This window comes from Hippopotamus amphibius, chromosome 3 (genome assembly GCF_030028045.1).
Source record: "Hippopotamus amphibius kiboko isolate mHipAmp2 chromosome 3, mHipAmp2.hap2, whole genome shotgun sequence".
Taxonomy (NCBI): Eukaryota; Metazoa; Chordata; class Mammalia; order Artiodactyla; family Hippopotamidae; genus Hippopotamus; species Hippopotamus amphibius.
In genome coordinates this window covers 57,506,644-57,534,124 of record NC_080188.1, presented here as the reverse complement: position 1 = coordinate 57,534,124, position 27,481 = coordinate 57,506,644, and the positions used below count along the sequence as shown (strand labels likewise).

Here is a 27,481-nt window from a genome sequence, read left to right as displayed (position 1 = left end):
AGCGGGTGAGCCAAAAGCCTGGGTAAGGCTGCCCAAACCTCAGTGTCTTCTCAAGACTTGCCCCATCCCTTCCCCACCTGTACCTACACTTCAGCCCTCCTGGAATTCATCTTCCAGTTGCCAGAATGCACGGTGCTGTCCCCTCTGGTCAGGAACGCCAGTGCCCCTCCCCTGCTGCTCGGATCACTCCTACTCACCCTTGGGTCCAAAGGGTACTTTTTCAAATTAAGTCCAGTCCTCTTGTTGTGCATCCCACGCTATGAAGCTTCCTTTCCTTCATAGCAGTTTTCAGTTTGCAGTTTACACATTCACCTGAGTAGTTAATGAATATCTGTCTCCTCCATTAAACTGGAGGCTTCATGAGGACAGAAATCCTCTACTCACGCTCCCCAACACAGCCAGCAGCACCTGGCATAGAACAGGCACTTCATAAATATTTGTCAAATAAAAGAAGCCTCCCAGCAGTCAAAGCATGATACATTAAAACATTTACAGGGACTTCCCTGGCGGTCAGTGGTTAAGACCTCACTCTCCAGTGCAGGGGGTGCGGGTCCGATCCTTGGTCGGGGAACTAAGATCCCAGATGCCTCGGGGCCAAAAAAGCAAAACATAAAATGAAGCAATGTTGTAACAAATTCAGGTAAGACTTTAAAAATGGTCCATATAAAAAATATATATATATGAACATTTACAAAGTTAGTGAGTAAAAGCGAACAAGTTTTCCATGCAAAGCACAACTTTTCCTGTGTTCTGAGTTTTCAGCAAATTTTCTACCGTAGGTCCTCATTAACAGAACGTTGTGTGAATTTGTAGATACTATTTCTATGTTGATATGATAATTCATTTTAAAGAGCTGCCTTTTAAAGCATCCCTCAATACGGGGCTATGACAACATGCCAAACCCCCATTCAGTATAAATGATTCTTAAGGAGGAAGAACAAGGTGATCCATGAGTACAGTTTTCTCAGGGTTCTGGTTTAATGCAAAGGTAAAATCACATTAATGAAATTGAGGGAGAGGGATGGCCTGTGCTTCAGGCCCTCCTCCCTTAAATATTTCTTCCAGTCAGGATTAAGGTATGATGGGACAGCTGAGAGTTGCAGGTTATATTCTCTGTGAATATATAAAGGGCAAACCCACACTCATTCTTTGACAATCATCTGGAAGGAGTATGATTATTCAATTGACTGTTGTTCACAATGGAGCATGAGTTCAGCTGGAAAATGATTCATCAGTTCCATTCATTTGTGAAAAATGACCGTGGTTCACACTCCCCTCTTGTGGCCACTTTCAAGTTTACTGGCTTTCAAGTATATTACAGGAGCTCAGTAAGGCAAGTGAGAAGTCAAATTCCTCTAGGTAACCTTGGAAGCACTTCGTCTTCAGTCATTCCAGGATGTCAGACCAATTTTATTTTTAATTGGCAGGATGTTTAACAGCATCTTAAAACAACGGTCAGTAGACTTTGTATTAAATCTTTAATAATCAATGTTTTAAAAGCTCAACATTTGAGCTAAAGCTGGTGGAGGGTTTGATGCAAAGACATGAGAGGCCTGATCATTCCTTGTGCATTACCCTTCCTTAATTATGTCTGCCTTCTCTCAATTTAACCGCCTCAAGTAGCACATCAGTCGATATGGAATTTGGGGGGAGTGTGGGAAGGAATGGTCTGGTGGATGAGGCAATCAATAGAGTCAAAAATGCTCGTCTTGGAAATGGTTTTTGAGTACTTGCCTTGCAGGGAATCAAGGTTACATAAAAAATAATCTCTGCCTTAAAATACTACCCAGTAGAGGAGAAGGGGACCTATACACATGTAACTATATTACATGATGAAAAGCGATAAATTCCAAAGAAAAAATTAAATTAATATGCCATTCCCCTCTGACACAGGACAAAGCCAGAGGTGGGAAGTGTAGGGGACAGTAATGTGCTGCTTCTTCTGAACCAACACATTCTAGTGCAGCACAAATATGGACAGAGCGCTTACTCTGCATCAGGTGTTCTAAGCACCTTATCAAAAATAGTGTGCTATTCACGTCACACCCATTAGGATGGCTGATATCAAAAAAGAAAATAACAAGTGTTGGCAAGGATGTGGGGAAACTGGAATCCTTGGGCATTATTGTTGGGAATGTAAAATGGCATAGCTACTGTGGAAAATAGTATGGCCATTCCATTCCTCAAAAAAATAAAAATAGAATTACCATATCATCCAGCAATTCCACTTCTGAGTATTTTACCAAAATAATTGAAAGCAGGAACTCGAAGAGTTATTTGTATACCCATGTTCATGGCGGCAAAAATAAGCGATAACAAAAATATATTGAATTGAAGAACCCAAGTGTCCATTGATAGATGCACAGATAAGCAAAATATGGTATCTACATACAACAGAATACTATCCAGCCTTAAAAAGGAAGGAAATACTGACATATGTTCAGCCATGGATGAACCTTGAGGACATGATGCTAAATAAGCTGGTCACAAAAAGAACACAAATACTGTGCAATGCCACTCATATGAGGTACTTAGAGTAGTCAGAATTGTACAGACAGAAAGTAGAATGGTACTTCCAGGACTCTGAGGGAGGAGAGGGAATGAGGGGTTATTTTGTAATGGGTACAAAGTTTTAGTTTTACATGGTGAAGAGGCATGGAGACGGATGGTGGTAATAGTCGCACAACATAATGAATGTATTTAATATCACTGAACACGTGAACGTGGTTAAGATGGTAAATTTTACCTTATGTGTCTTTTACCACAATTAAAAATTCTCCAAAAAAATGTGCTATTGAAGTTCAGAGAAAGAATAACCTCCTATCAGAGGTAGCAGAGAAGGCTTCTTGGAAAGGAAGGATCTATCTGGACCGTGAAAGACTGGTAGGGTATAAGCGTGAAGATTTCAGGTAGAGGAAGCCACCTAAGCGAAAGGATAGAGGCAGAAAATGATAGAGCCAGGAAAAGAGACGATGTTGGAGTTCAGTGAAGTGAATGGAAGATAAGACATACTGTGGCAGACGGCTCTACGTGCCTGGCTCATGTGTTTAGAAGTGACTTGGTAGGCAGTGAGAAGCTATTGAAAGCTTCTAAGTGGGAGAGTGACACGATGTGAGTTATCCTTTGAGAGGATTATTTTTTTTTTTAATGTGGTTCAGGTGGATTGGATTGGGGAGGGAAGAAATATTGAATACCTGGAACTGAGGTCAAAAATTAGTGTTCAGTGGCTCAATCCAGCTCATAGACCTGTTTTATTTAGCCTAAAGAGTGTTGGCCAATATTAATGATCACATAAGCTTTCAGATTTCTGGCTTCTCTTTAAAACAATAAACTGATCTGTGGTTCATTCCCGTGTTTCAGCACCAAAAAAAAAAAAAAAAAAAGATCTGGCGACACTGGATGGTCATTTCCCCACAGCAATACGGATGCAAGAGTGGAGTAGCAGGTGCCCCCTTTATAGATTTATTTATTTATTTATTTAATTGATTTATTTAATTTATTTATTGGCTGCACTGGGTCTTCATTGCTGCACACAGGCTTTCTCTAGTTGCGGCAAGCAGGGGCTACTCTTCGTTGTGGTGTGGGGCTCCTCATTGTGGTGTGGCTTCTCTTGTTGCAGAGCACGGGCTCTAGGCTCGAGGGCTTCAGTAGTTGCGGCACTTGGGCTCAATAGTGGTGGTTCACGGGCTCTAGAGTGTAGTCCCAATAGTTGTGGCGCACAGGCTTAGTTGCTCCATGGCATGTGGGATCTTCCCGGAGCAGGGATCGAACCTGTGTCCCCTGCATTGGCAGGCGGATTCTTAACCACTGCGCCACCTAGGAAGTCCCTGCCCCCTTTAAGTGGAACATACTTTGCAGTTCCCAAGTCCCAAGTTCTCCTTCTTATCTTCCTGACACAAGGCCCAGTGTCAGCTGCCGATCGTCACTGTCCTGGGTGTGTTGCTTTCTTACTTCTGACCTTCCTTATTAATTCCTGTGACCTCCCTGGACTTTGGGGGCAATTGCATTCATGAATGTGAGTCCAGAGGGAGGAAAGAGCTGGCTGTGAGGTGACAGGCCACTCCATCAGGAATGTGATCACAGGAATGAAGAGGAAGGGCATGTGCTAGAGATATCTGTCCTGCTGTTTTTGCTGAATCTCAACTATTAACATACAACCTGAGAAGAGCTAACAAAATGGAAAAAACTCATAATTATGAAAATTTTAACTACATTTTCTCAGAAAAGAACTGTAATATTTTCTTAAAGTGTTTCTGCCTTATTCCTTTATGAAAGTTTTTAGAGTGATGAATGCTGTCATACATATAACATGGAGTTCAACAGGAAAACATAAATGACTCCATTTCTCAAACCATGAATTATAAGTCAACTGATTATACCACAGTAAACTGTATCTTTTTAAGCATGAGATATGCTGAAGCCAGTCGGTGAGGCTCATTAGTCAAGGGGGCAAAACTGATTTTGGGGAGAGGCAAAAAATCCTACTATTTTTATAGATAAAACACAGGTATAGATACAGTACATAAATGAATATACAGTATATCCATTGTATCACAATGTCACTGGGAGCGGGGAGCGCTCAGGGAAAAAAAAAATGTTCAAAGGGCCCTTAAGAGAGTGACGATGAAAAGAAAATTTTGAGAAATTCTAGACTAGAGAGAACAGGCATTGTTCAAATCATCCGTTGTGTCTCTGAGTTGCCAGCCAGTTAATGCCATGGAGACTCCAATCAGTCCTAATCAGGCTCTTTTACCATTTGCTGGAGACGAAGCCTCAGTTGTAGGGCCGCCAATGCTCACATGTACAGCCAGCCCATGCGAAACTTCTATAGCAAACCCAGTGCTCTTCCACAACTGAAATACTGACAAAAATACAAATGCCCTTGTTCAAAACCAAGAAGAAAACACAACCACAGGAGCACATTTCCAGAACAAGGTTGCCTCATTACACAAACAGTACTTCTTAGTCTAAAACATCTTGCTCTGGGAACTTAACACTACAGCCAGAAAAACATCAGACAGATTTAGAGGAGGGTGGCTTTTGGCTAATAACAGCAAAATGACCTCACCAGTGAGAAGGCTCGAGTATAAACTTCGGTCTTGGTGAACAAGACACATCCTGCTAATCAAATGCACAGAAGTATAAAGAAGTCCAGCTGCACCTCACTTGGATAAGAGATCCAAACACTGAGCAATCTGATACACTGGGCTGTGTGTCTATCCCAACGTGAGGTCAGAAAGAGAGCGGCTACATAGTTCACATTGCTAATGCACAGCCAACCCAGAGTCCCCCAAACTAAATGAGAGCTGTGTCTGAGAAAAAGACGAGACTCCGGGGACTGATGTGAGCAGCTGCTGTGTTTGCAGAGCTTAACTAACAGGATGTGTTTCATCCCTCTTCCTGAACGCCTGCATCCCTCACAGGGTTTATTAGCAGTGTATGTGAAAAGAAGAGGCGTTATAATTTCTGTTACGGAAGGCTCCATGACACTCTCCAGCAACATCCAGCTTCCTTATCAGTGGCCTTCACCAACACCATGATCTTTATTATTATTATTGTTTGTTATTATTATTAATTTATTAAACCCTGTTCCAGTCACGCACTGGACAAAACATTATGCAAACATCATCTCTTCCTCAAAATTACCCAATGAGGTATTATTAGCCTGCTCATTTGACAGATGAGGACTTGAAGACACAAAGAGGTTAAGTAACTTGCTCAAGGTCACACAGCTAGGAAGCATCAGAACCAGGGCTTAAATTCAGGTTTGTCAAGAATCATCAACTTTCTACTCTACTTCATCTAGGGAGAAGAAGGATTTTGAATACATGCTCCTTTTCACTGAGGGCTTGATCTGTGTAAATCATATTGAAAGGTAGTTGAATTTGTTTCTGGTAATATGCAATCACATCAGTGAATGGCAATATCCTATCAGGCCTTTTTGATAATTTGGCATCTGATAGGGAGATAGGCGCAAAAGATTGAATGTAGAAGAAAATGGCAGGCATTGAATTTCAACTCCTAATGTCCTTCAATTTAGAATTTACCAATTCTAAATCAAATCACTGGACATATGTATCTACAGCTAACTTTTTGGTCTGGGACTCAGACGTGTTTTGCATTTTAGTGATGGATTAACAATCTATGTTCATAGTCAAATACCATCAGACTAGGTTCGTTTGGAATCATTCAGTGGTGATTAAAACTTCTCAGAGGATGAAAAAAGAAGAGAGAGAAAAAAGATTTCTTGCTATTGCGATGAAGGACTTCAGGAACACAAAAAAGGAGACACACGCTTAACTACAAAATGAAAATCTGCTCACACACAGGTGCAAAAACATTGGGGTGTCCAAAAAGTTCATTCGGGTTTTTGTAAACTGTTTTGGAAAAACCCAAACGAAATTTTTGGCCAACCCAATATCATCATGAACTGGGCTGCCTTAAAAACTGCTGTAGATTTTGGTTAAGCTGAGAATAGCATTACACAATTACGCTTTAAAAAAAGTATTAAATTCTCCTCTCTCCTTCCTCAGGCCACTGTAGCTTTACTTCTCTGACTTTCAACTTTACTCTTTAAACTCAGCCCTCCACCTCAGAGTTATACTCAATCATTATTTTCCTAACGTCCTCAAAGGTTTCTCATGTGTTCCTAGATTTTCAATTATCACATCCCCAATTTTGTAATCTCTAGCAATGTCTCCTCTAGAGTTATCCACTGCTTGGGATATCCACAATTGGGCCACCTCTCACTAAGCATCGCCCCCTCCAATTGAGTTCCACCTTGTTTGCCGGACACTACTACCTCTACTGGGCACCGCTATACTGGCTAATGCCACCAACCTCACCAGGTACTCTGCCTCTACTGAGCTGTCACTGCTAGTGACATCACTATTGCCATCGCCCCAAGGGTCTACACTGTGCACTGTTGCCTGTGGCTGGGGCCACTGAGATGCCATAGTAGCTCTGTGTGCTCTGGAGTCATCCATACACCAAATCCTGCTATGCCTTTCATTACACTGAGTCATACAGGTATGCAAGCAGGGCTGCTTATGTCCTGGTTTTTCCAAGAGATTTGATTAAATAGCTTGCTCCCTTTAAACCTAGTGTCCCCCTCTTTCCAGAGTACTCTTGAGTCCATTGAGGACTGGCTTGGGTCAGATCTAAGGGAAATAAACTATTCCACCACTCCACTTGCTATTTATTTATTATTGGGCTAATCTTATCTGCCTGGTTTCCTGTTCCCTTAGAATGAGTCTTTCCCAAGAAGTCCTTAGTTCTTCCTAGAGGATGCACCCCACTCATCCTACAGACATGCCCAAATGTATTCAGTTGTGCATAAAACTAGGTGCCAACTGAACCGACAGAGTAAAGATCAGAATTTAATTGCAAATAGGAATTACATTTTTTTGGAGTTTTGCTACCATCAAAATGGAAGAATAAAAACCAAACTATCACAGATTGTTTGTTACTATCTAGTAGAATTTCTTTTACTTAACTGGACTTTAACCTTTTTCCACTACCTAATCACCTTAAGATGTTGTAGGAAACAGCCAAAAGAAATGTGATATTGCAAGAATGCTGTAAGCGTACCATTTGCTCCTCTGCATAGTGTCTTATATGTTTTTTCTGAAATTTTGTTTACATTATGAATTCTACCACTAACCATATCTTCCTCATTCCTTTGATCAACCGGAAGTTTAGAGTCAAATCTGCAAGCCACCTTGTAGTGGGTTGAATTGTGTCCCTCAAAAAGATACCTTCAAGCTTCAGCCCCTGATACCTGTGAATGAGACCTTATTTGGAAATAGGGTCTTTGCAGATGTAATTAAGTTAAGAGGATGTCTATACTGGATTAGGATGGGCCTTAGATCCAGTGACTAGTGTCCTTGTAAGAAAATAAAACATGCAGAGACTCAGGGGAGACACACAGGGGAAGAAAGCCATGTGAAGACAGAGGTAGAGATTGGAATGATACAGCTACAAACCAAGGAATGCTGAAGATTGTTGGAGGCCACCAGAAGCTAGGAAGAGGTAAGGAAGAATTTTTTCCTGACGCCTCCTTGTGGAGCCTGTGCCTGCTGAAACAGATGTTTAGCCCCCAGAACTATAAGAAAGTTAATTCCTATTGTTTTCAGCCACCCAATTTTTGACAATTTGTTATGGCAACCACTGGAAACTAATAGAAGTTTTGGTTCTGAGAATGGGGTACTACTATACTAAATTCCTAAAAATGTGGATGTGGCTTTGGAATTGAATGATGAGTGGCGGTTAGAAGAATTTTGAGTCACATAATAGAAAAAGTCTAGGGACTTCCCTGGTGGTCCAGTGGTTAAGACTTCGCGCTTCCACTGCAGGGGGCATGAGTTTGATCTGGGAATTAGGATCCCGCAAGCCACGAGGCAAAAAAAAAAAAAAAAAGAAGAAGAAGAAGAAGAAAGAAAAATTCTAGATTGCTTTGAAGAGACTGTTGATCTCTTGGGCATTAAAGGAGATTCTGGTCAGGGCTTAGAAAGAAGTGAAGAGAACTATAGAGAAAGCTTCTATCATCTTAGAGAATACATGTGTTATCACAAACAAAATGTTGGTAGAAATATAAATGTTAAAGCTGACTCTGGTGAGATCACAAGAGGAAATGATGAACATGTTACTGGAGACTAGGAAAAAAACCAACCCTTGTTCAAAGTGGCAGGAACTTGGCTGAATTATCTTCTGCTGTTGGGTTGGAAAGGAGAACTTGTAAGTGATGAGCTTAGGTACTGAGCTAAGGAAATTTCCAAGCAAAGTATGGACAGTACGCCTGCATTCCCTTTGCTGCTTATAGTAAAATTTGAGAGGAAAGATATAAATGGAGGAAGAAACTATCAAGCAAAAAAGAACTAGGACTTGATGATTTTGAAAATTCTCAGCCTCCAGATAGCAAAAGATGACCAAGTATGCTCTGAAAAGAACATCAAGGGTATAGCTTGGCAACCTTTTGCTACAGAAATTAGGCATGTGAATGTGATCTATGGACCCAATTAACTTTCTCAGCAGAAGCCAGGAATCAAGATGAATTTATCCAGGAAAGATCTGTGGAGGACCCTCTTGTCTGATGGCATGAAACCCCCATAGATTTCACAGGAGACCAACACAATTTTTGAGAATGTTATTGCAGCAGAAATACTTCCACTCTGGGCTGAAAGAGAGACAGAATGGAAGGAAGGCTGTCAGACTTCCAAAATTCTGCATGGCTATAAACAGGTGTTATCCTTGAAGGAAAAGAAAAAGGGCCCCCATTATGAGCTGAATTGTGTCCCCTCCCAAATTCACATGTTAAAGTCCTAATCCCCAGTATCTCAGAATGTGACTGTATTATGGAGATATGGCCTTTAAAGTAATTAAGGTAAAATAAGGTCATATGGATGGGCCCTAATCCAATATGACTGCTGTCCTTTTAAGAAGAGATTTGGACCTAGACACAGACAGAGGGAAGATCCCGTGAAGACAAATGGAGAAGACAGTCATCTGCAAGCCAGGGAGAGAGGCCTCAGAAGAAATCAATCCTGCCAACACCTTGATTTCAGACTTTTAGCTTCCAGAACTGTGAGAAAATCAATTCCTGTGCTTAAGCCACCCAATCTGTGGTATTTTATTGTAGTCCTGCCAAAGTAATACGACTCCAAAGGCTGGTGGGACCTCCACAGGCCCAAAGGGTGGAACCTCTGTGGGCCAGAATGAAGAGCATTGGGTCCCAGAATATTATGGCTTGAAACCTATAGGATTTACCCTGGTGAGTTTTGAATGTAGTGAGAACAAGTGACCCCTTTAGTCCCTCTATTTTCTCCTTTTCAGAATGAAATGCCTATCTTACACCTGTCCCTCCGTTGCATTTTGGAAGCAGATAATTTGCTTTTTAGTTTCATTGGTTCACACATGGACAGAAATTTTGTCCCAGGATCAAGCATACCCAGAGACTCACCTGTACCTGATTTAGATTATTTAGATGACAAGATTTGGAACTTCCTGAGTTGATGACAGAGGAGATTGGGACTTCAAGTTGATGCTGGATTGGGACATTGGAATGGGTTAAGAATGTTGGGACAAGGTAAATGTATTTTGTTGTGGGAAAATCATGGATTTGAGATAAAGGAGGTGGAGATTAGACTATAGTGAGTTGAATTGCATCCCTCAAGAGATATGTTCAAGTCTCAGTCCCTAGTACTTGTGAATGTGCCTTATTTGAAAATAAAGTCGTTGCAGATATAATCAGGTTGAGGTTAGATCATACAGGATTAGAGCAGACCCTAAATTCAATAACTAGCGTCCTTAGAAGAAGAGGAGAAGACATACAGAGATTCAGAGGAGGCACATGGGGCAGAAGACCATGTGAAGAGGGATGCAGAGTTTCATATGATGCTGCTACACATCAAGGAATGCCAAGAATTCCTGGGAGCCACCAGAAGCTATGAAGAGGCGAGGTAGGATTCTTGCCCTCCTTGACAGTGTGTGCCTACTGACACCTTGATTTCAGATTTTCAGCCTCCAGAACTTTGAGAAAATAAAGTTCTGTGGTTTTAAGCCACCCAGTCTGTGGTAATTGATTATGACAGCACTAGGAAACTAATACCTAACTCTTACAACTGTAGAGAACCATTTGATTGGTATTGCTCTAACCTACTCTAACTCCTTATATTTCTGTTGTCAGTTTTCTCAATTATTTATTTGTATCTTCTATACAGCTACCTCTTATTTTTACCCTACTTCCTCTCCCTTCTGCCCTCTTATCCTTTTAATCCTCCTCATTTTTTTTTAACTTTGCTTATGCTGCTTTTATTTTCTTCTCTTCCTTTTTCCTAATACTTTTTTCCCACAGGCCATCCTATCCTTCCCTTCGGATTAGAATCTATTCTCTGGTTCTCTTGCCTATGGTTCCTCTTCTCTGTAGGAGGACTAGACTTCCCCACCCTGTTGAACTCAGCTGTGACCACATGACCTGCTTTGGTCAATGAAATGTGGGCAGAAGTGATGTGTATCACACCCAGGCAGAAGCTCTAAGAACTAAGCATAATTTGCCATATTCCTTTTTCTTCTGCCAAGGGAACATGTTGTCAACCTGGATCCCTGGGTGAAGACGATGTAGAGCAGAATTGCAATAGATGCCAATAAACATGGTGCATGAATGAGAAACAAACCTTTGTTATAAGCCCCTGATAGTTTGGGGTTCTTTGTTACTGGAACATAATCTATCGTGATAGATGTGTTTTATGTTATTTCCTTCCTACTCTTTCTAACCTTCCAGAGCTCCCTTTTGCCTAATGAAAAAAAGCCAAAGTGCTTAGCCCTAACTAATCTTCCTCCTTTTATTTTCCCTTTTTTTTTGCTTTGAAAATTATAATGAGAAAATGGCAATCACATTCACCACTTATTTAGCAAAATATTATGCATATTTTCACTTCATGCTTATTAACCACTTCTGTGAGTCAAGCCTCTGCTTAAGACCTAATAGAGGGTATGAATAAGCCCTTAGATGTGCTGGGCTGGGGAGGATGGCTAGAGTAAAGTCCTGCAAGAATCTGTAGCCAGAAATTGACCCAGTGAGTTAATAATCAAAATAGAGCTGAGAGACCTGAAATGATTCTGTGCCAAGATATGATGGTAGTGTAGAGGGATGGGGGAAAGAATTGCATAGAAAGAGGTCAATAACTAAGCCAGAATTGAGAAGTGAGTATGGTTCCCAGAAGTAAGGCCACAAAGAATTAAACATCAAAGTCTGAAAGCTATATGGGGTGTTATGGACTGAATTTGTCTCTCCAAAATTCATATGTTGAAGCCCTAAACCCCAATGTGACTAGATTTGGAGACAGAGCCTTTAAAGCTCTATCAACTAAGGTTGACTGAGGTCATAAGGGTGGGGCGCTGGTCCTTATAAGGTCTGTGTCCTTATAAGAAGAGGAAGAGACACCAGGGGTACATGAGTGCAGTAAAAAAGGCCAGGTGAAGACACAGTGAAAAGACAGCCATCTCAAGCTAAGGAGAAAAGCCTCAGGAGAAGCCAACCCAGACAACACCTTTGTCTCGGACTTCTACCCTCCAGGACTGTGAGAAAACTAGTTTCTGTTATGTAAGCCACTTGGAAATTTGTTATGGTAGCCCTAGAAAACTAACACATGGCATAAGCAAGGAAAAGGGTCCTACAGGCCAGGTCCTGGCCAAGAGAGTCATCAACACTGTGTTGTCACTGCTGCTTCCCTTCATCTGTACTCACTTCCTACCTGGGGCTCTCCACTACGTGAAATACAATTCATATTTTATGGCAAGACAAGAAAACTTTAAACATAAAAAATTCTTCTCAGGGACTTCCCTGGTGGTGCAGTCATTAAGAATCCGTCTGCCAATGCAGGGGACACAGGTTCAATCCCTAGTCAGGGAAGATTCCACATGCCGTGGAGCAACTAAGCCTGTGCACCACAACTACTGAGCCCAAGTGCCGTGGCTACTGAAGCCTGAGCACCTAGAGCCTGGGCTCCACTACAAGAAAAGCCACCGCAATGATAAGCCAGTGCACTGCAGCGAAGAGTAGCCCCTGATCCCCACAACTACAGAAAGCCCAAATTCAGCAACAGAGACCCAAGGTAGCCAAAAATAAATTTTTTTTTTAATTTTAAAAAAGCTTAAAAAAAAATTATTCTCTGCTCTTTGGCCTCCTCTCTCCCCACACATTGTGCATCCATCAAAACTCCCCCATCAGCAGGAATACCTGCTCAACGGTTAAAAGCAACATTCTCCTAGCACCGACAAGACAACTCCTTAAGAAAATTATATTCCATTTTAATCCTGTTTGGGGTCACATGACCTACCAGAATGATAGGATCTGGATCATGTAAACTGTCAATAATACATCATTCGATGTACAGCCCTCTGGCTCAAAAAACTTATACAACTGTGTCTTGACGTCTAACAGGTGAAACAGTTCTCAGACCCGACTTTTTTTTTTTACTATAAATTTATTTATTTATTTATTGGCTGCGTTGGATCTTCGTTGCTGCCCACAGGCTTTCTCTAGCTGCAGAGAGCAGGGGCTATCTTCTTTGTGGTGCACGGGCTTCTCATTATGGTGGCTTCTCTTGTTGTGGAATATGGGCTCTAGGCATGTGGGCTTCAGTAGTTGTGGCACATGGGCTCAATAGTTGTAGCTCATGGGCTCTACAGCGCAGGCTCAGTAGTTGTGGCCCACAGGCTTAGTCACTCTGTGGTATGTGGGATCTTCCCAGACCAGGGATTGAACCCGCATCCCTTGCATTGGCAGGCAGATTCTTAACCACTGCACTACCAAGGAAGTCCCTCTCAGAGCTTTCTGAGATGCTTTTCCTGGGCTATAATCCTCAAATTTGGCTCAAATAAAATTTTCCATTTCTCTCTGAAATAAACTGATTAACTATTCATCACCAACTACTCCAAGGGAGTTGTGCCCCCTTCTGACAATGAGTATATTCTTGTCTCTTAGACTCCTTATAGGCAGGAACGATGAGATTTCTCTCCTATCGCCCAGAGATCTGTCCTGTGTATAACAAAAAGACTTATTTGATGCTTGAGAACTGATGAATATGTTCTCTGGTCTTTACCTGAATCAGAGGCTCTTAACTTCATGGAACCCCTGAGGGGAGGGGTTCATGGATGAACTTTAGGAGCTTGCCCACAACTTTCTTCAGACTCTCAAAGGGAATCCTAGCACTAAAGGGTTGAAAAAACACTTCAAGTTTGATACTGATTTTTGTTAGGCCCTTCTGACCAAAGCTGATCTTATGTGGGTCAGTTCATATGCAGGAATGTAACAAGCTCTTTTTTTTAAATCAAAGTTCTCCCATCACATTTAGCTACTGGATAAGTTTCTAAATCCATTCCCCAGCTCCATCTGTTAGGTGGGTATTGGTGTAGGTTTATTGTCCTCAGCTTCATGAGCTGTAAACTGTTTTAGAAATGACAGCTTCAGAAACAATAAGAGTTTGGATATCTGCCCATAAACATTCCCAAAATAAAGTTATACTTAAAAGACACCGTGGATTCAAGGTCCTTTTATTAAAACACACACACACGCACGCACACACACACACTTTTCTCTGTTATCTAGTTTTAAGAAATACAGTGGATCCTTTTAATCATATTATAGATTAATAAGACCTTGAACAAACATCCTGTATAACTGAGAGTCAAAATTCTCAAGCTTTGCCATCTGCAAATGAACTCTCTGGGTACATAATATTCACATTTGAGAGGGAAATCCAGTTTGCTCTAATCAAGTTATTTTTTATGTTAACATAGATTTCTGAAATTTTATTATGATCATTTTGTAAAAACATAAAATATCAATTTTAGTATTAGAAAAAATAGTTTTGTTGGTTGGTCAAATCTTTTCCTCACAGCCCTCTAGCTAAAACTTTCTCTACCTTTTCATTGAATTGCCGTAATTAGCCGAAACCAATCTCATAAAGCCATGTCAAATAAACAGGGAATGTTGTTAGAAAAAGTTAACATTAGGGGATTTTGGGTGCCAGAGAAAATTGCCTTTAGGCAACCCTGGGGCAAAATCGTCAGAAATGCTTGCCCTACATACCCTGCAATAGTCCCACCATACCTGTGGCCCTTGGGAGCCATTGGAGAAAGGGTGCTTATGTTTCCCACACTTCTCAGACCAGGTGTGCACAGAGGCAGAGCAGAAGCAGAGTCGAACACAGCCCACCCCTTTCATCCTTCTCTGAGGAGACTGCTCACACCCTAGACCTTGGCGAAGAAAAAAACATCCCATTGTCTGAGGCAAAAGGACATCACGTCATTTCACCCTGTGCCTGGAAAGGCAGTTTGGAACAAGTAATCCTGATTCTTGAGATGTTGAGATAGTTCCCAGCTACATCCTGACTTGTTTGCAGTTCCTAGGCAAATTGCCCAGTTTCCTCTGCTCCCAGATTTCCCCAACTGCAAAGTTGAGATAATTCTTGTTAACTTTCTCTTGTGGTGTTCTGAAGAATACACAGGACAAATGTTTCTAAAGTGCTTGAGGACAACTGTCTGAGGGCATATTTGCCTAGAACTGTAGGTGGGGTTTTTCTTTATTTTTGTTAATGTTGTTTTGCTTTTGGCCTGACTTTGGCATACATGTAGAAAAATCTAAGTTAAATTTAATTCTAACCATGTATCTAATGTTAATGGGGCATTTACAGTATGCAAAGCACTGTGCTGGGCACGTGGAGAATACAGAGGGGGCACGTCCCCACCCGCAAGGAGCTCGCCTCTCACACACAAGGAGGTGTTACAGCCTAGAGCAGCGGTCCCCAACCGTTCTGGCACCAGGGACCGCTTTCACGAAAGACAGGTTTCCCAGGGGGTGGAGGTGAGGGGATGGTTCAGGTGGTAACGTGAGCGATGGGGAGCAGCAGACGAAGCTTCGCTCCCTCGCCCGCCACTCACCTCCTGCTGTGCGGCCCAGTTCCTCATAGGCTGCAGACCAGTAGCGGTCCGTGGCCCAGAGGGTGGGGACCCCTGGCCTAGGGGTTGAGTAACACAAGCTCAGCAGTCAGCCAAGGTAGCTGGGTTGGAACCCTGCTCCACAACCTACGAGCTGGAGACCCTGGGAAAATCACTCAGCTTCACTAAGCTCCAGCCTCCTCATGCAAATCACAATCGCTCACATTTGAGTGTCTGCTGGGTGACAGGAGGTGTTATTAAAACGCAGGACAGCCTCCTGAGATAGATACTAACATCATCCCCTTATTTGTTTCCCCATCTTATAGATAAGGATTCTGAAGCTTAGAGACATTACCTAACTTGTCCCAGGTCACATCCAGTTAGGAACCAAGATGCAAACCCAAGCTGCGTGGCCTCAAACACGGAGACTTTCCCACTAGACCACCCTGTCATCAAATGGGTGTAATACTTACTGCATACAGACTTGTAAGGATCAACTGAAATGCATGCATTTAAAAAAACTGTTAGCCGGTGTCTGACACGTAATAAATGTGCAATAAATGTAGAAGCAGCCGTGGAAGAGATTAGACACATACATAAATAACCAGAACACCAAGTCTGTTTCATGGGAAAACTCCTTCTTACAGACCAATCATTATACATGGGGTTATGGTAGGGAGTTGTGTTGGGAGAAGAATAGTCTATGAACTGCAGCATTTCTGAATCGGCATATAAATGATCTATACTATGAAAGAGTGATGCCTCATATATATGTAAACTTCTGAAGGTCATTTAAAGAAAGGTTAAAGTACCTGCAGTACGCTGCTGTTATTAAATTCAGAGATATCCGTGAGGACAACTTTTACATAAGCCACGTAAAAATGCATCTGCTGCAATTATTCTTCCCCCTTCCTTAAACCCCACCCCCCAATTTCCTTTAGGAAGAAACCACAGCCTGGAGTTTCTTTTCAGTCTTAAAATAAAAATCCCCAAAAAAGGGATCCTGCTTGTAAAACCTTTTAGAGTTGTTTGAAAAAGAGGGGGAAAAAAATGAGGCATAAGGAGCCAAGTGCTCATATTCGGGCCAAGTTACGAGCCTCTGAGAACAAGAGCTTGAGGGGAGGACTGTTAACCCTCTTCTCTCGGGCAGAATGAGCTCTTTCCCCGTGGGTCTGTGCTGCCTGTAAAGCTCAACGCGCCCTCGCCCTTGGAGTGAGAGGCTAGCCCACTGCAGAACTGCAGAAATCTGCAACAAAAACCGTAACAGCCTGAAACACATCCCAGTGCCAACCTCCAAATTCGTCTGACACCTCAGACCCTGACTAGTTGACAGAGCAGCAGAATTCCAACTCCAATAGACCTGAATGTGTTTCTAGGCAAAGAAGCAGAGCTAACAAGGAAAGAGATTTAAAGAGCATTGGGCATTTGTCACACTTATTTCCTGACTGTGTGCAAAGACGAGATTCAACTTCAATTTTCCGCCAAGGCTCTGGGTCCAGCCACCTACCTGAAGGTAAATTTTAATAAGTTTACTGTATTGTCTAATAGTGTTTATTAACCTAATTTGCATGATCTGATAAAGATGTCTAATATTTTTGCCTAATACAAAGCCATTTTTTAACAACAACAAAAAACACCCTTTTGCATGATTTACAGAAAAGCTACTTACTAGGGAATTTTAACACTTGAATTCATGTTTCCTTCTCTCCTCTAAAATTAAATAGTACTAATAAATGATGTTTAGAAATGTAGAAATGTTGTTGGCCAGACTAGTATTCAGATCTTGGTGAAGTCTGAAACCCTGAAATAGGTTTTGTAGAAATACTTTACTAAATATATTATAAATCAAAAGGAAAGTAGTTGTTAAAAAAAAAACAAACTTTCAAATCAAAGTAATTTAGGTGTTTTCCATGTTGAAATTATCTGAAGTTATTCAGTCACCACCACTGTCCCAGTCTGTACCTAACAGTAATGTAGAAATAGAACATTTTGCTTCTTCCAAAAGGTAAGAAAATCCCTATAATATTATACTCTTCTTTGATTATTTTTTAGTTATTGCTATTTTTTTTTCCTAACCCCCTTTTATAGTTTTCTGGCTCATTGTCCCTTGTCTCCTTCTATCATTTTTTTAGGATGCACACACACACATAACATAAAATTCTAATTCCTAATGATGTCTAATTTAGGAAGGGAAAAAGGAAGGAGGGAAATCAAAGAGCTAAAAAATTACGATAACTCCTATATTGTAAGGTAACTTCATTTCTGGCTCTATCTTCTAAAATAAAACAATAATGCAAGTCATGCTCCCTCATTCCTCGTGGGTATTAGAGGTCACCCTGCAGGAGAAAACCATGCTTTCAACTGCAGATCAATGCTGTTGATACTATAACCAAAGCAGCAGTGCAGAGAGACTATCTCTTTTGAACAGACTTTAATCTGCACAGAGGTTAAATATGTCACCTTGACATTATATCTGAGCTCCCCTTTGGCCCAGGGCCTAAGTACACTGAATAGAAATGTTCACTTGGTCCAATTCAGCAGAAATCTTTTTTTTTTTGATTCTCCCCTTTCTCATGGATACCAGGTTTTTTGTTTTGTTTTATTTTTTTCCAGTTCACAGCTGACTCAGCTAAACCTTGATGGTTACATTAACTATGACTATTTAAAAAAAAAAAAAAAAAAAAGGATGCCCCTCTCAGGAAAGATTTAAGTTTATATTTCTGTCCAGTCAACAAGATTCAGCAAAGCACAGCAGTCTGTTTCACCTACTTATCATCCAATCAAGCAATGCTGCTTTCCACATTTTGGAAAAGAATATGCACACGTTATTAATAAATCTTGCCTTTTTTCTTTCAGGGAACGTTTGTACAGCGTTTTAGCAATTGGAGTACTGGGGTTTCCTTCCAGGTCCTTGGGTATTTAATCCCCAGTAGGCTTTATGCACAGTTTCACTTATCAACTAAGTAAAAATAATAAACAGTGAAGACAGAAATGAAATGAGTAGTGATGTATCTGGACAACTCCAAAACATTCTTCATTTCATTTCCTCTTGACTGCTTGTTATTTATATTCAGTTGATATGTAACAGTACACAAACATTGCTATTTTAGTGAAGTTTAGCACAAGGTCCAGAACATGTTGGGAATCTTTTTCCACCAGGAAAAACATAAGCAACTGTTTTTTCAGACTTCAGATACACTTTTCCCTCACATATCATTCTGGAGCAACCTTCAGTGATGGAGAAGGGGGGCCCATAAACCCAAGAGAACTTTCCCAGTAGGCCTGGCTGCCCAAGAGATGCCCATTTAGGCTAGGGTCTGGGTCATACAGGGTCCACCAAGCGTCTTCCTGCAAAGGCTGAGCTTGCAATGGTAGTACCACCTGAGGCTAGCCTAATTTTTATCTTGGGCATCAAAAGATGGTCAGAAGTCTGGGGAACAGAGTGTGTGGTCTTGACTGTAGGAAGACTATAGGGAGAAGGTATAATAAAATGAATAAGATCATAGGCTCTAGAAACATACAGATCTGATTTATAGCGGGGCTTTCCCAAGGTCTGTGACTTTGCACAAATGCCTCTTTGAGCCTCAGTGCCCTCATTTGCCGAAAAGGGGATCATAAAATTAGATGTTGCGATCATTAAGCGATGAAAACAGCTATGCCTGGTACATTTGAATTAATCTATCAATCATAACTAGTATTAAAGAACTAGCCTACCTGTATGTCCCGAATGGAACTCTGTAGAGAGGAAATTTACTCTAGGTTTCTTCCTTGTACTTACACACTGCTGTATAATAAAATGTCAATGCCAGGTTTATGCCTCAGAGTCAGCCTGGCAGAGTGGATAGAGCATGGGTTTCAGGGTCTAACACGCCTGAGTTTGAGTGCTGACTCTGCCTCTTACAGGCTGTGCGAGTTTGGGCAATCACTTCATACCTCCACGACTCAGTTTACCCACCCATTAAGCAAATAGTTGTATAATACCCACAATGGGGTTGTTGTAGGAAATAAATAGGATGTTTTTTAAATGTCAGGTATAGCACCTGGCCAAGTACTAGACACACAGTGAGGATGTGTTTGATGACACACTTGGAATAATTTTTCTGGCTGTAAAATTGGGGGACAAGAAGGAAATATTCTTTGAATTGTCTTTTTTTATCCAAAGAAATGGAAAAATGAATCTGACACTACCGTATTCCCCTGAGAGGGCCTCAACATGAAGTATTTATGACGGAGTCCTCACTGCTTCATCCATTAGTTGCTTCTTAATGGTCAAGTCAAACAAAACCAGAGCGAGTTTTCTGTTTCAGATTGTCATTAAGAGGAGTGGGGCAAAATGCTGGTTTGCGTGTAATTCTGTTTCATTGGCCTACTTGGACAGAGGAGAAGGCCTCAACATTTCTCCTTTCTTAGCTTTTCTAAAGGCAAGAATAGGGGTTTTGACTTGCTCTAGGGGGTATTTTTTTCCTCTCTAACTGAAATTCAAACAAAAGGGTTTGAGTTTTGTTTTTTGTTTTTGTAAACCTCTCCTCTCTGCTGCTAGCGCTGAAATGTCAGCTGCTTTTTCTGGCTACATGTAGCAGGAGCAGCCTGTCGTCATAGCAATGAAAGGGTATAGAGAGATTCGAGTTTCACAGCCCTTTCTGTGAAATAACTCTTAGCCTGCTTTAAAAATCCTTTGGAAACGAGGTCTTCCATCTTGGCTTGTTTCCTTCCTATTATGCCAACCGACTTACGTGCACCAATGGCAGTGGCCAAATGTTTCCTTTAAAGAGCAGTGAATAGGTGTTAAGAAAATGAACAAGAAAGCTGCTAAACGGTGACCAGTTTACTGTGGAGTGCAGGCAAAAATAACTGGGAAGGCAAAGGAGGAGAAAGAGAAAGGACTTCACTTTCTAGCACAGGCTGCACACCCCAGAATACAGCCATTTTCCATGTTCCCACTGCCTCCTCCCATCTACACGCTACGCTTATCCGGGTGGTTATCAGTCAAGGGGATTCAGGGGCAGGCTGCCTGGACTGGAATCCTGGCACTCATGCTCTCTAGTTTTTTATCCTGTCTGCTCTTTGCCTCATCTTCTCATATGAAAGAGAGAGATAATATTGGTCGTAAAATTGCCATGAGAATTGGATAAGACACTGTATGTAAGGCTCTTATTATAGAATCTGACCAGTAGTAAAGGCTGGTCATGAAGCTCACCAAACCTCGGTCTCCCCTACTTCTTAAATGGGGATAACAGCTAATTCATAAGATTGTTGTAAGATTAACTGAAACAATGGATGGAAGTGCTCAAAAATAGTAGTTCTTTTAAGACTTTTCTCACTAGGTTTAACTCTGACAAGAATGGCTTTTTTGAACTTGGAATCTCCCAGTGAGTAAACTGTAATGAAAACAGGCCTCAGAATTATCGTTGTATAAACATGAACCATTGAATTTCTCAGAATAAAAGGAAATAATTAAGGATTTTTACATTTACAAAGAGTAAAAACATTCTTCTCATCTTGATTAACACTAGGGCAAAAGGTATCAGAACATTTTATCTTTCATTAAAATGCTTTTTATTAAAATTTCCGTTTTAGTTCCTCCAGTCTTTTCCAGGTCATGAAATAAGTAATATTCTATTTCATGTCTCAGACAACTAATGTATTCAATTCTATTCTGTGTGAAATGCCAGGGATGCTACCGGAGCAAACAGAGAAGGGCTGTGCTCTTGCAGCACTTACTATGTAGTTAGGGAGACAAATCATCACATTAACAAAACTGCACTTGTGAAAAAGAATGTGTGTGTGTGTGTGTAACTGAATCACTTTGCTGTACAGCAGAAATTAACACAAGATTGTAAATCAACTATACTTTGATAATTTTTTTTTTGAAAAGTACATTTGCCCAAACGTAAGGTGACCTCAGATACAATGCCACCTTCATTTTTCTAATGAAAAGATCCTCAGCCAAGGTCTTTGGCCAACCTAAATGCACAGGTGGATAATATTGTAACATATACTTAGCACACTTACTCATTGTTACAAATACACTATTTTAAATCTCATTTCATTTTAAATATTTTATACTTATAAAAATGATGTTTTCCATTTTCATATTTCATGAAATGATTTTGGTAAAACTCCAGGCACCTTTAACATCATCGCCTGTGTTCACTCGAGCTGCTCTGTAATTATCTAATAGAGAGCAACACATCATCAGTCCTCCGCAAGCTGTTTATAACTCACTTCTCAGAAATCTGCTGATGCTGCAAATTTGAGCCCCAGGCATAAATTCTTATTCTGTGGTGATGACCTCTATATATTAATTACCTACTATATAGCTTTTTCCAGTGCTCTTTAAAGGGCTCATTTAAAACCACTTGAGTCTATAATGTGTGATTTTCTAAAACTGTATAATGCCAAGACTTGCAGAAACGAAGTCATACCTCAAGAATAATTACTAAGTTTGTTTTAAATATCTTTATCTCCTTTTTCATTGTCCAGGTGACCTTCTTAAGAGCAAAAATAAGCATTGCTTGAGATCATTTCGGGCCGTTTGCCTGAAACTGTGCTTTGTTGATCAAAATGAAGTAATTGAGGCAATGTCCTTTTCTGTGAGAGACCTCAGAAGTACTAGAATATAAGGCAAATCCCTCTTTTCTTATAGCATGATTTTGAGGGGTGAAAAAGTTCACATGTATAATTATATGCTGAAATAAGTATTAAGAAAGCAAAGCACCTTTCTTCTAAGAAAGTATGTTAAGAAGGCTGACCTTCACTCAAGGTCAGTGATGCCTTTCCTTGATCTGAAGGCTAAATAGAGATTAACCCTGTGGGAGGTATGAGTGTGCCGGGCAGTGGTGGCTGGACAAGTGGGTGTTGGCAAGAGAATTCTGTGTGTGTGGACACCTTGTGCAGAGACCCTGCAGCAGGAAGGATTATAGCCTGTTTGAGAAACAAAGAGAAGGCCAGCTCCTCTGAGAGGAAGGGGCAGAGCAGTGGGAGATGTGAAGCCTAAGCAATTCCCCAAACGCCCTCTTCCCTGAGCACTAAAAGTACTTATCCTCTGCTCGATCTGTGTTTAGTACTGAATCCTGATTAGACTCTAATTTCCCATGGGCGTGAACCGCATCTGTCGCTAGCCTAAATTCATAGAGGGGTAGGTTCAATTAGGCAGGATGACATTTGAAGGTCAGAGTCCCGGGAGAGTTTGTATCTTTGAGTCTGAGTGTATCATATACACGGGCAGGGCTGGGACACTTTGAAGGCAAATGGTGACTCAGCAGAGAACTGGAAATAGAAAACCATCTTTCTTAATCCTTCAGATTACTTTAACGCCAAGCTATAGAGCTCTCCCAAGAGACTCACTAACACTTGAAAAGCCCTAAAGCATCAGTGTTATATCTGGATCGGGCAACAAAACATAAACATTAGCCAAAATATGACTCTCCGATAACGAAGCCTTTGGCCATCATGTAACGTCAGGGTGAAGAAGAATGTTCTGTTTAAGTCTGATTATGAGGTACCTATAATAATCATTTTGTTTACTACATTTCCCTGAAAGGAACTTTTTCCACAGTTATAATAATTACCAAAAATAGTGGCCTACAGTCTTCCCCTGATATAAACAAACTCAACAAAAAATACCTGGCCTTATTTGGAAGTGTACTCCAGGAAATACGATGCCAATAGTAAGAAGAAAAGTAAAGCAACCGGGAAAATAGCCAATGCAAACCTCTCCTTTTTCTGGGCATATATTATGTCACTCTCAGCTCTTTTGACTTTAGACAAGGTAAGACAAACAGATCAGGTAGTCATCATCTGCCTCGAAAACCAAAAATGTTAAAGGAAGTTTCCTTGGCCATGAAGAGAAGGAGGAGGACTTATAAGTTTGGCTGAGGCTGCCAATGAAGGAGCAAACTACCAGGGGCGGGGGTGCAGGGGGGAGAGGGTTAGGGAGAATGTTGGCTGCCTGAAGGACTCAAGGCAACATGAGGAAAATGCAATCTAAAAAGCTTAAAACAATAACTACCAGCACTAAAATTTCCAAGGAGTCATTGACAGAGCCAACACAAGAGACGGAAAAGAGTAGTTTCCAAGCATGTTCCTGCCTTTAAAGGTATGGATGGCCAAGTTTCCACTCTAGTTCAGTGGTCAGACAGCTGCTAATGCTTAGGAGAAAAAGAAAGAGCAGAGGGAGAGGAAGAGAGAAGAGATATAGGGAGACTAGGAGTGGCCAGTGGAGACAGATGGTTAGATTAAGTAGATTTATGTGGCAAGGCAACAAACAGAATTTCGAAAATAAAATTTGCCATTTTAAATGTAAATTTAAATTAACTTTCTTTTTAAAAACTGTAACAACTGAAAAGAAATCAAATACAAATGCCTACTCTGACATAATCTTATTCCAATTTAAACTTCTAGGAAATGTTATAGAAACTGAAACAGAACCACTACAAATAAGAACTCAAAATGAACCACAGTACCCAAAATATATTCTGGTTGTTTGTATAAATTCACTCCTAAATCTAGATAGAGAATGATGTTCTAGAGTATGCAAACGTTAGGTGCCCTTACCCTCTGCTTCTCTAGGAGATAGAAATTTCAGGACACCAAGAGACAAAGCAAGAATCAGAGGGTTTCATTTGGAGGAATGTCCTATGTTTCCTACCAAATGCCAACCATTATTTAGCTATCACTTGCAATGCTTTCCACCCTCAACCTGAAGGACCACGCACTCAGTCTTGGAGGTCAGAGCTGTCACTGTTCCATCAGAGGTCAGGGGAGGCTGACATACGCATGGCCCATTCTGCTCGTGCCTTTCGGACCTATCTCTGCAAGCTTGGCTGGGCTACCTTTCCAGCTAGAGGAAAGAATATTCAGGCCCTTTACTCTGTTTTTTCCAGGGACAGAACTGTAGACCTGCTGAGAAATCTAATTACAACCTCCTTTCATGGTGAAATCCAATTACAACCTCCCCCATGGTGAAAGCTAATCCTTTTGATACAAAAGAAACTAAACAATGGGGTTTCAGACACAGGGATGTGTCTGTGTTCTGCCTTTTCTCTTAGGCAAAAGAGAAAAAGCAGAAAGGTTGCGGTGACCTTGACCTGTCTTGCTTAGGAACAATGGTCATACTATTACTACCTCCATTCCCATAAGAAGAAAAAATATGCTTATATCTTATGCCAGGAGTTTCTGGACATTTCCTCAAGGATACATTAGTTGAGATAAGCAAAATCCTCCACATACACATTTTTGATTCAGCAAGATGACTTCTCTTTTTGAATTTCGAATGTCATGTCAAACAAGAAAAAAAAGTAGTGAGTTATTTAAGCCAGTATCCTCCTGTAATCTTTTCCTGACATCTTTAATGCCCTGTACCACACTTTCAGCCAACCCATTCCCTTGAGGATAATGAGAAACTGCAGTGTTGCTGAAAAAAGGGGCACCCCAAATTCCTAAAACTTAATTGAGATAAATGGAGATAGTTCTCAAAATAGTCATTTATGGAAATACATACTTTACAAATACCTGGCAAAGGTCTATAATAAAACTACCAACCGCATTCTAATCAAACCTCTATCACTAAAACAAAATCACTGTAGTCCGATGAATATGTATAAGACCTAGATTTGCAGCTTATCCTCCAAAATGGGCAAATTTTTTAGAAGGAGCATCCAATCAACACATAAGTTTTTAATTGAGTATGAGTGGAATAGTAACAGGTAAATGGTTTGGTTTGGTTTAACAGGATAAAGCTTACCATAGGTTCAATAATACTGCTATGCCCACAGAGTTAATAAAAAGTAAATAAACAAGGATAAGAATCCACCATTCAGAGTTACCATCAAATAGCTCCAAAAGTAATGCATTTTTTACCATACTTCATTCAACTTGGGTTAACTAATCATCTATATAATATGACAGGGACCCACTGGGAAGGTGGCCTGAAATCTACAAAAGTCAGAAGAATTGATCTTGATTATGGGTCAAAGAGAACCTGTAGCTGGTTTCAAGACACCATGATTGGTCAGATCTTCATGCTGTCTTAGCACATTTGAATCGTTTTTAACTCTCATTTGTTCAGTGGATTTCCCAGGCTTTTACTGGGGACCAAACAACTCTGAGCTAACTCTAAATCAACACAACATTCTCTTGGAATTCAGAAGAACACAATTGCCAAACCCCAAGTGTCTCCTTTCCTCCTCTTTTTCTCTCCTGCTCCCCAATTCCAGAATACATAACAGCAGGCTTTGAGGACCTCATAAAAGGGTACAGATCAAGCTCTTTCTAGGAAAACTTTTCAGTAATTTCCTAAAGTATAGGTAGAGAAAACTACTGGAAGCTTTCGTTTTAAACTGGGAGCTTAAAGATTTTGGTGTAGACCTTGGGACTTCCAGTGATCTTGCATTCAGTAGCTTCTTAGATGGGCATGGGAGAGGGAGGGGTGTGAAGTACCAGCCTCAGCTCACCGATAAAAACAGTTGAATGATGTCTTCCTGGGATAGGAAAACAATTCATAGTGATTGATTTCAAAAGCGAACGTTTTCTAATCATTTGAAAAATACTCTGGGTAGGAATGTTGGAGGTTACTATAGCCTGAGATCTGGATATGATTAACTTCTTTTCTTTCCCAAAAGGTGACGCACAAAAATCCAGCCCATGCTTACTCTACATTTGGTTCCTCGTTGTTTTATTTTTCTCAAATCCTGTGTTTAGATGTTGACCACAGTAAGGTGTGAGGTCGTGGTCATGGCTGGAGGTGGCCAACTCACCTCATGCTTCCCAGCGTCTTGTAAACAGGGTTAATATCTCTAGAGAGCCATAGCCCAGTTACCGAATGTGGTATGTACATTTTAGTGTCCTGAAACCCAAAATAGTCATTGTCCCAAAAGAATTAACAACAGATTCCCTCCTGCGGTATTATTCATGCAAAATACAATTTTGTTTTTAATGTGGCTGATTAGACTACTCTCTTTTTTATTTTTTATTTTTTAAATTTTGTATTTATTTTTTTTTATTTTTTTATTTTTTTTATTAATTAATTTTATTATTTAATTGGCTGTGTTGGGTCTTTGTTGCTGTGCGCTGGCTTTCATTTTAGTTGCAGTGAGTGGGGGCTACTCTTCGTTGTGATGTGTGGGCTCCTCATTGCCGTGGCTTCTCTTGTTGCAGAGCATGGGCTCTAGGCGCATGGGCTTCAGTAGTTGCAGCACATGGCTCAGTAGTTGTGGCTCACAGGCTCTAAAGCACAGGCTCAATAGTTGTGGTGCATGGGCTTAGTTGCTCCGCTGCATGTGGGATCTTCCTGGAGCAGAGGTCGAACCCATGTCCCCTGCATTGGCAGGTGGATTCTTAACCACTGCGCCACCTAGGAAGCCCTAGACTACTCTCTCTTGATCTTAGTTCCTCCACCTGGGATTGAATCCATGCCCTCTGCAATGGAAACATGGAGTCCTAACCACTGGACCACCAAGAAATTCCCTAATTAGACCACCCTTGATTAGGCAAATTTCTACACATTCTGGGACTAATGAACCAAAACCAGTATTCTTAGAGCAATGTTTAGAATGTTCAGTCAGACTAAGCTAATGAGTTGGGTTTCCTTTGGTGTAGGAAAGGACTATAATGGAAGGGAAAAGACCAAAGAAACTAATTTACTTCCCAAGTCTCTGGAGTAATCCTGGTGTCATAACATTCCAGGGATTGCCTGAAAAGAGAAATGGGAGGGTAAAGTGAAAAATGCCAAATTCCAACGCAAAACACTCCCAGAGCTAGTTGCCCATATTTCTTTCTAAAACTCTTCAACTCTATAATACCTTCAAATCCTGTGTGAAATCAACTTTATTGAGAGCTAATCACATTTTAATACCTTGTAGCTTTTGATTCTCTCCAAAGGTGAGGACTGCTATGCTCCATTTAAAAAGAAATATGTGCACCTACTAAGGCAATGTAAGGGAGGAAAAATTTTTTCCTCTACCCTCTTACATTCAGTAATTGGGGCCTGCAAATTAAACTGACAAAAAGCAGATTAATAGGAGAAAAATGTTTATTCACATGC

At 40.8% G+C, this 27,481-nt stretch overlaps 1 protein-coding gene across 2 annotated transcripts in view; it reads left to right on the top strand.

Moving 5' to 3' along the window:
• Positions 1 to 16,463: 16,463 nt before the first annotated feature.
• The window catches only part of SPARCL1 (SPARC like 1), a 43,899-nt gene continuing 32,881 nt past the window's right edge, over positions 16,464 to 27,481 (top strand). The window contains exon 1 of one of the 2 annotated variants that reach the window (XM_057725920.1): positions 16,464 to 16,951. The gene's annotated coding sequence lies outside the window, so the exon portion shown is untranslated. The remainder of the gene's footprint in view (positions 16,952 to 27,481) is intronic. The other variant, XM_057725921.1, reaches the window with a different exon arrangement.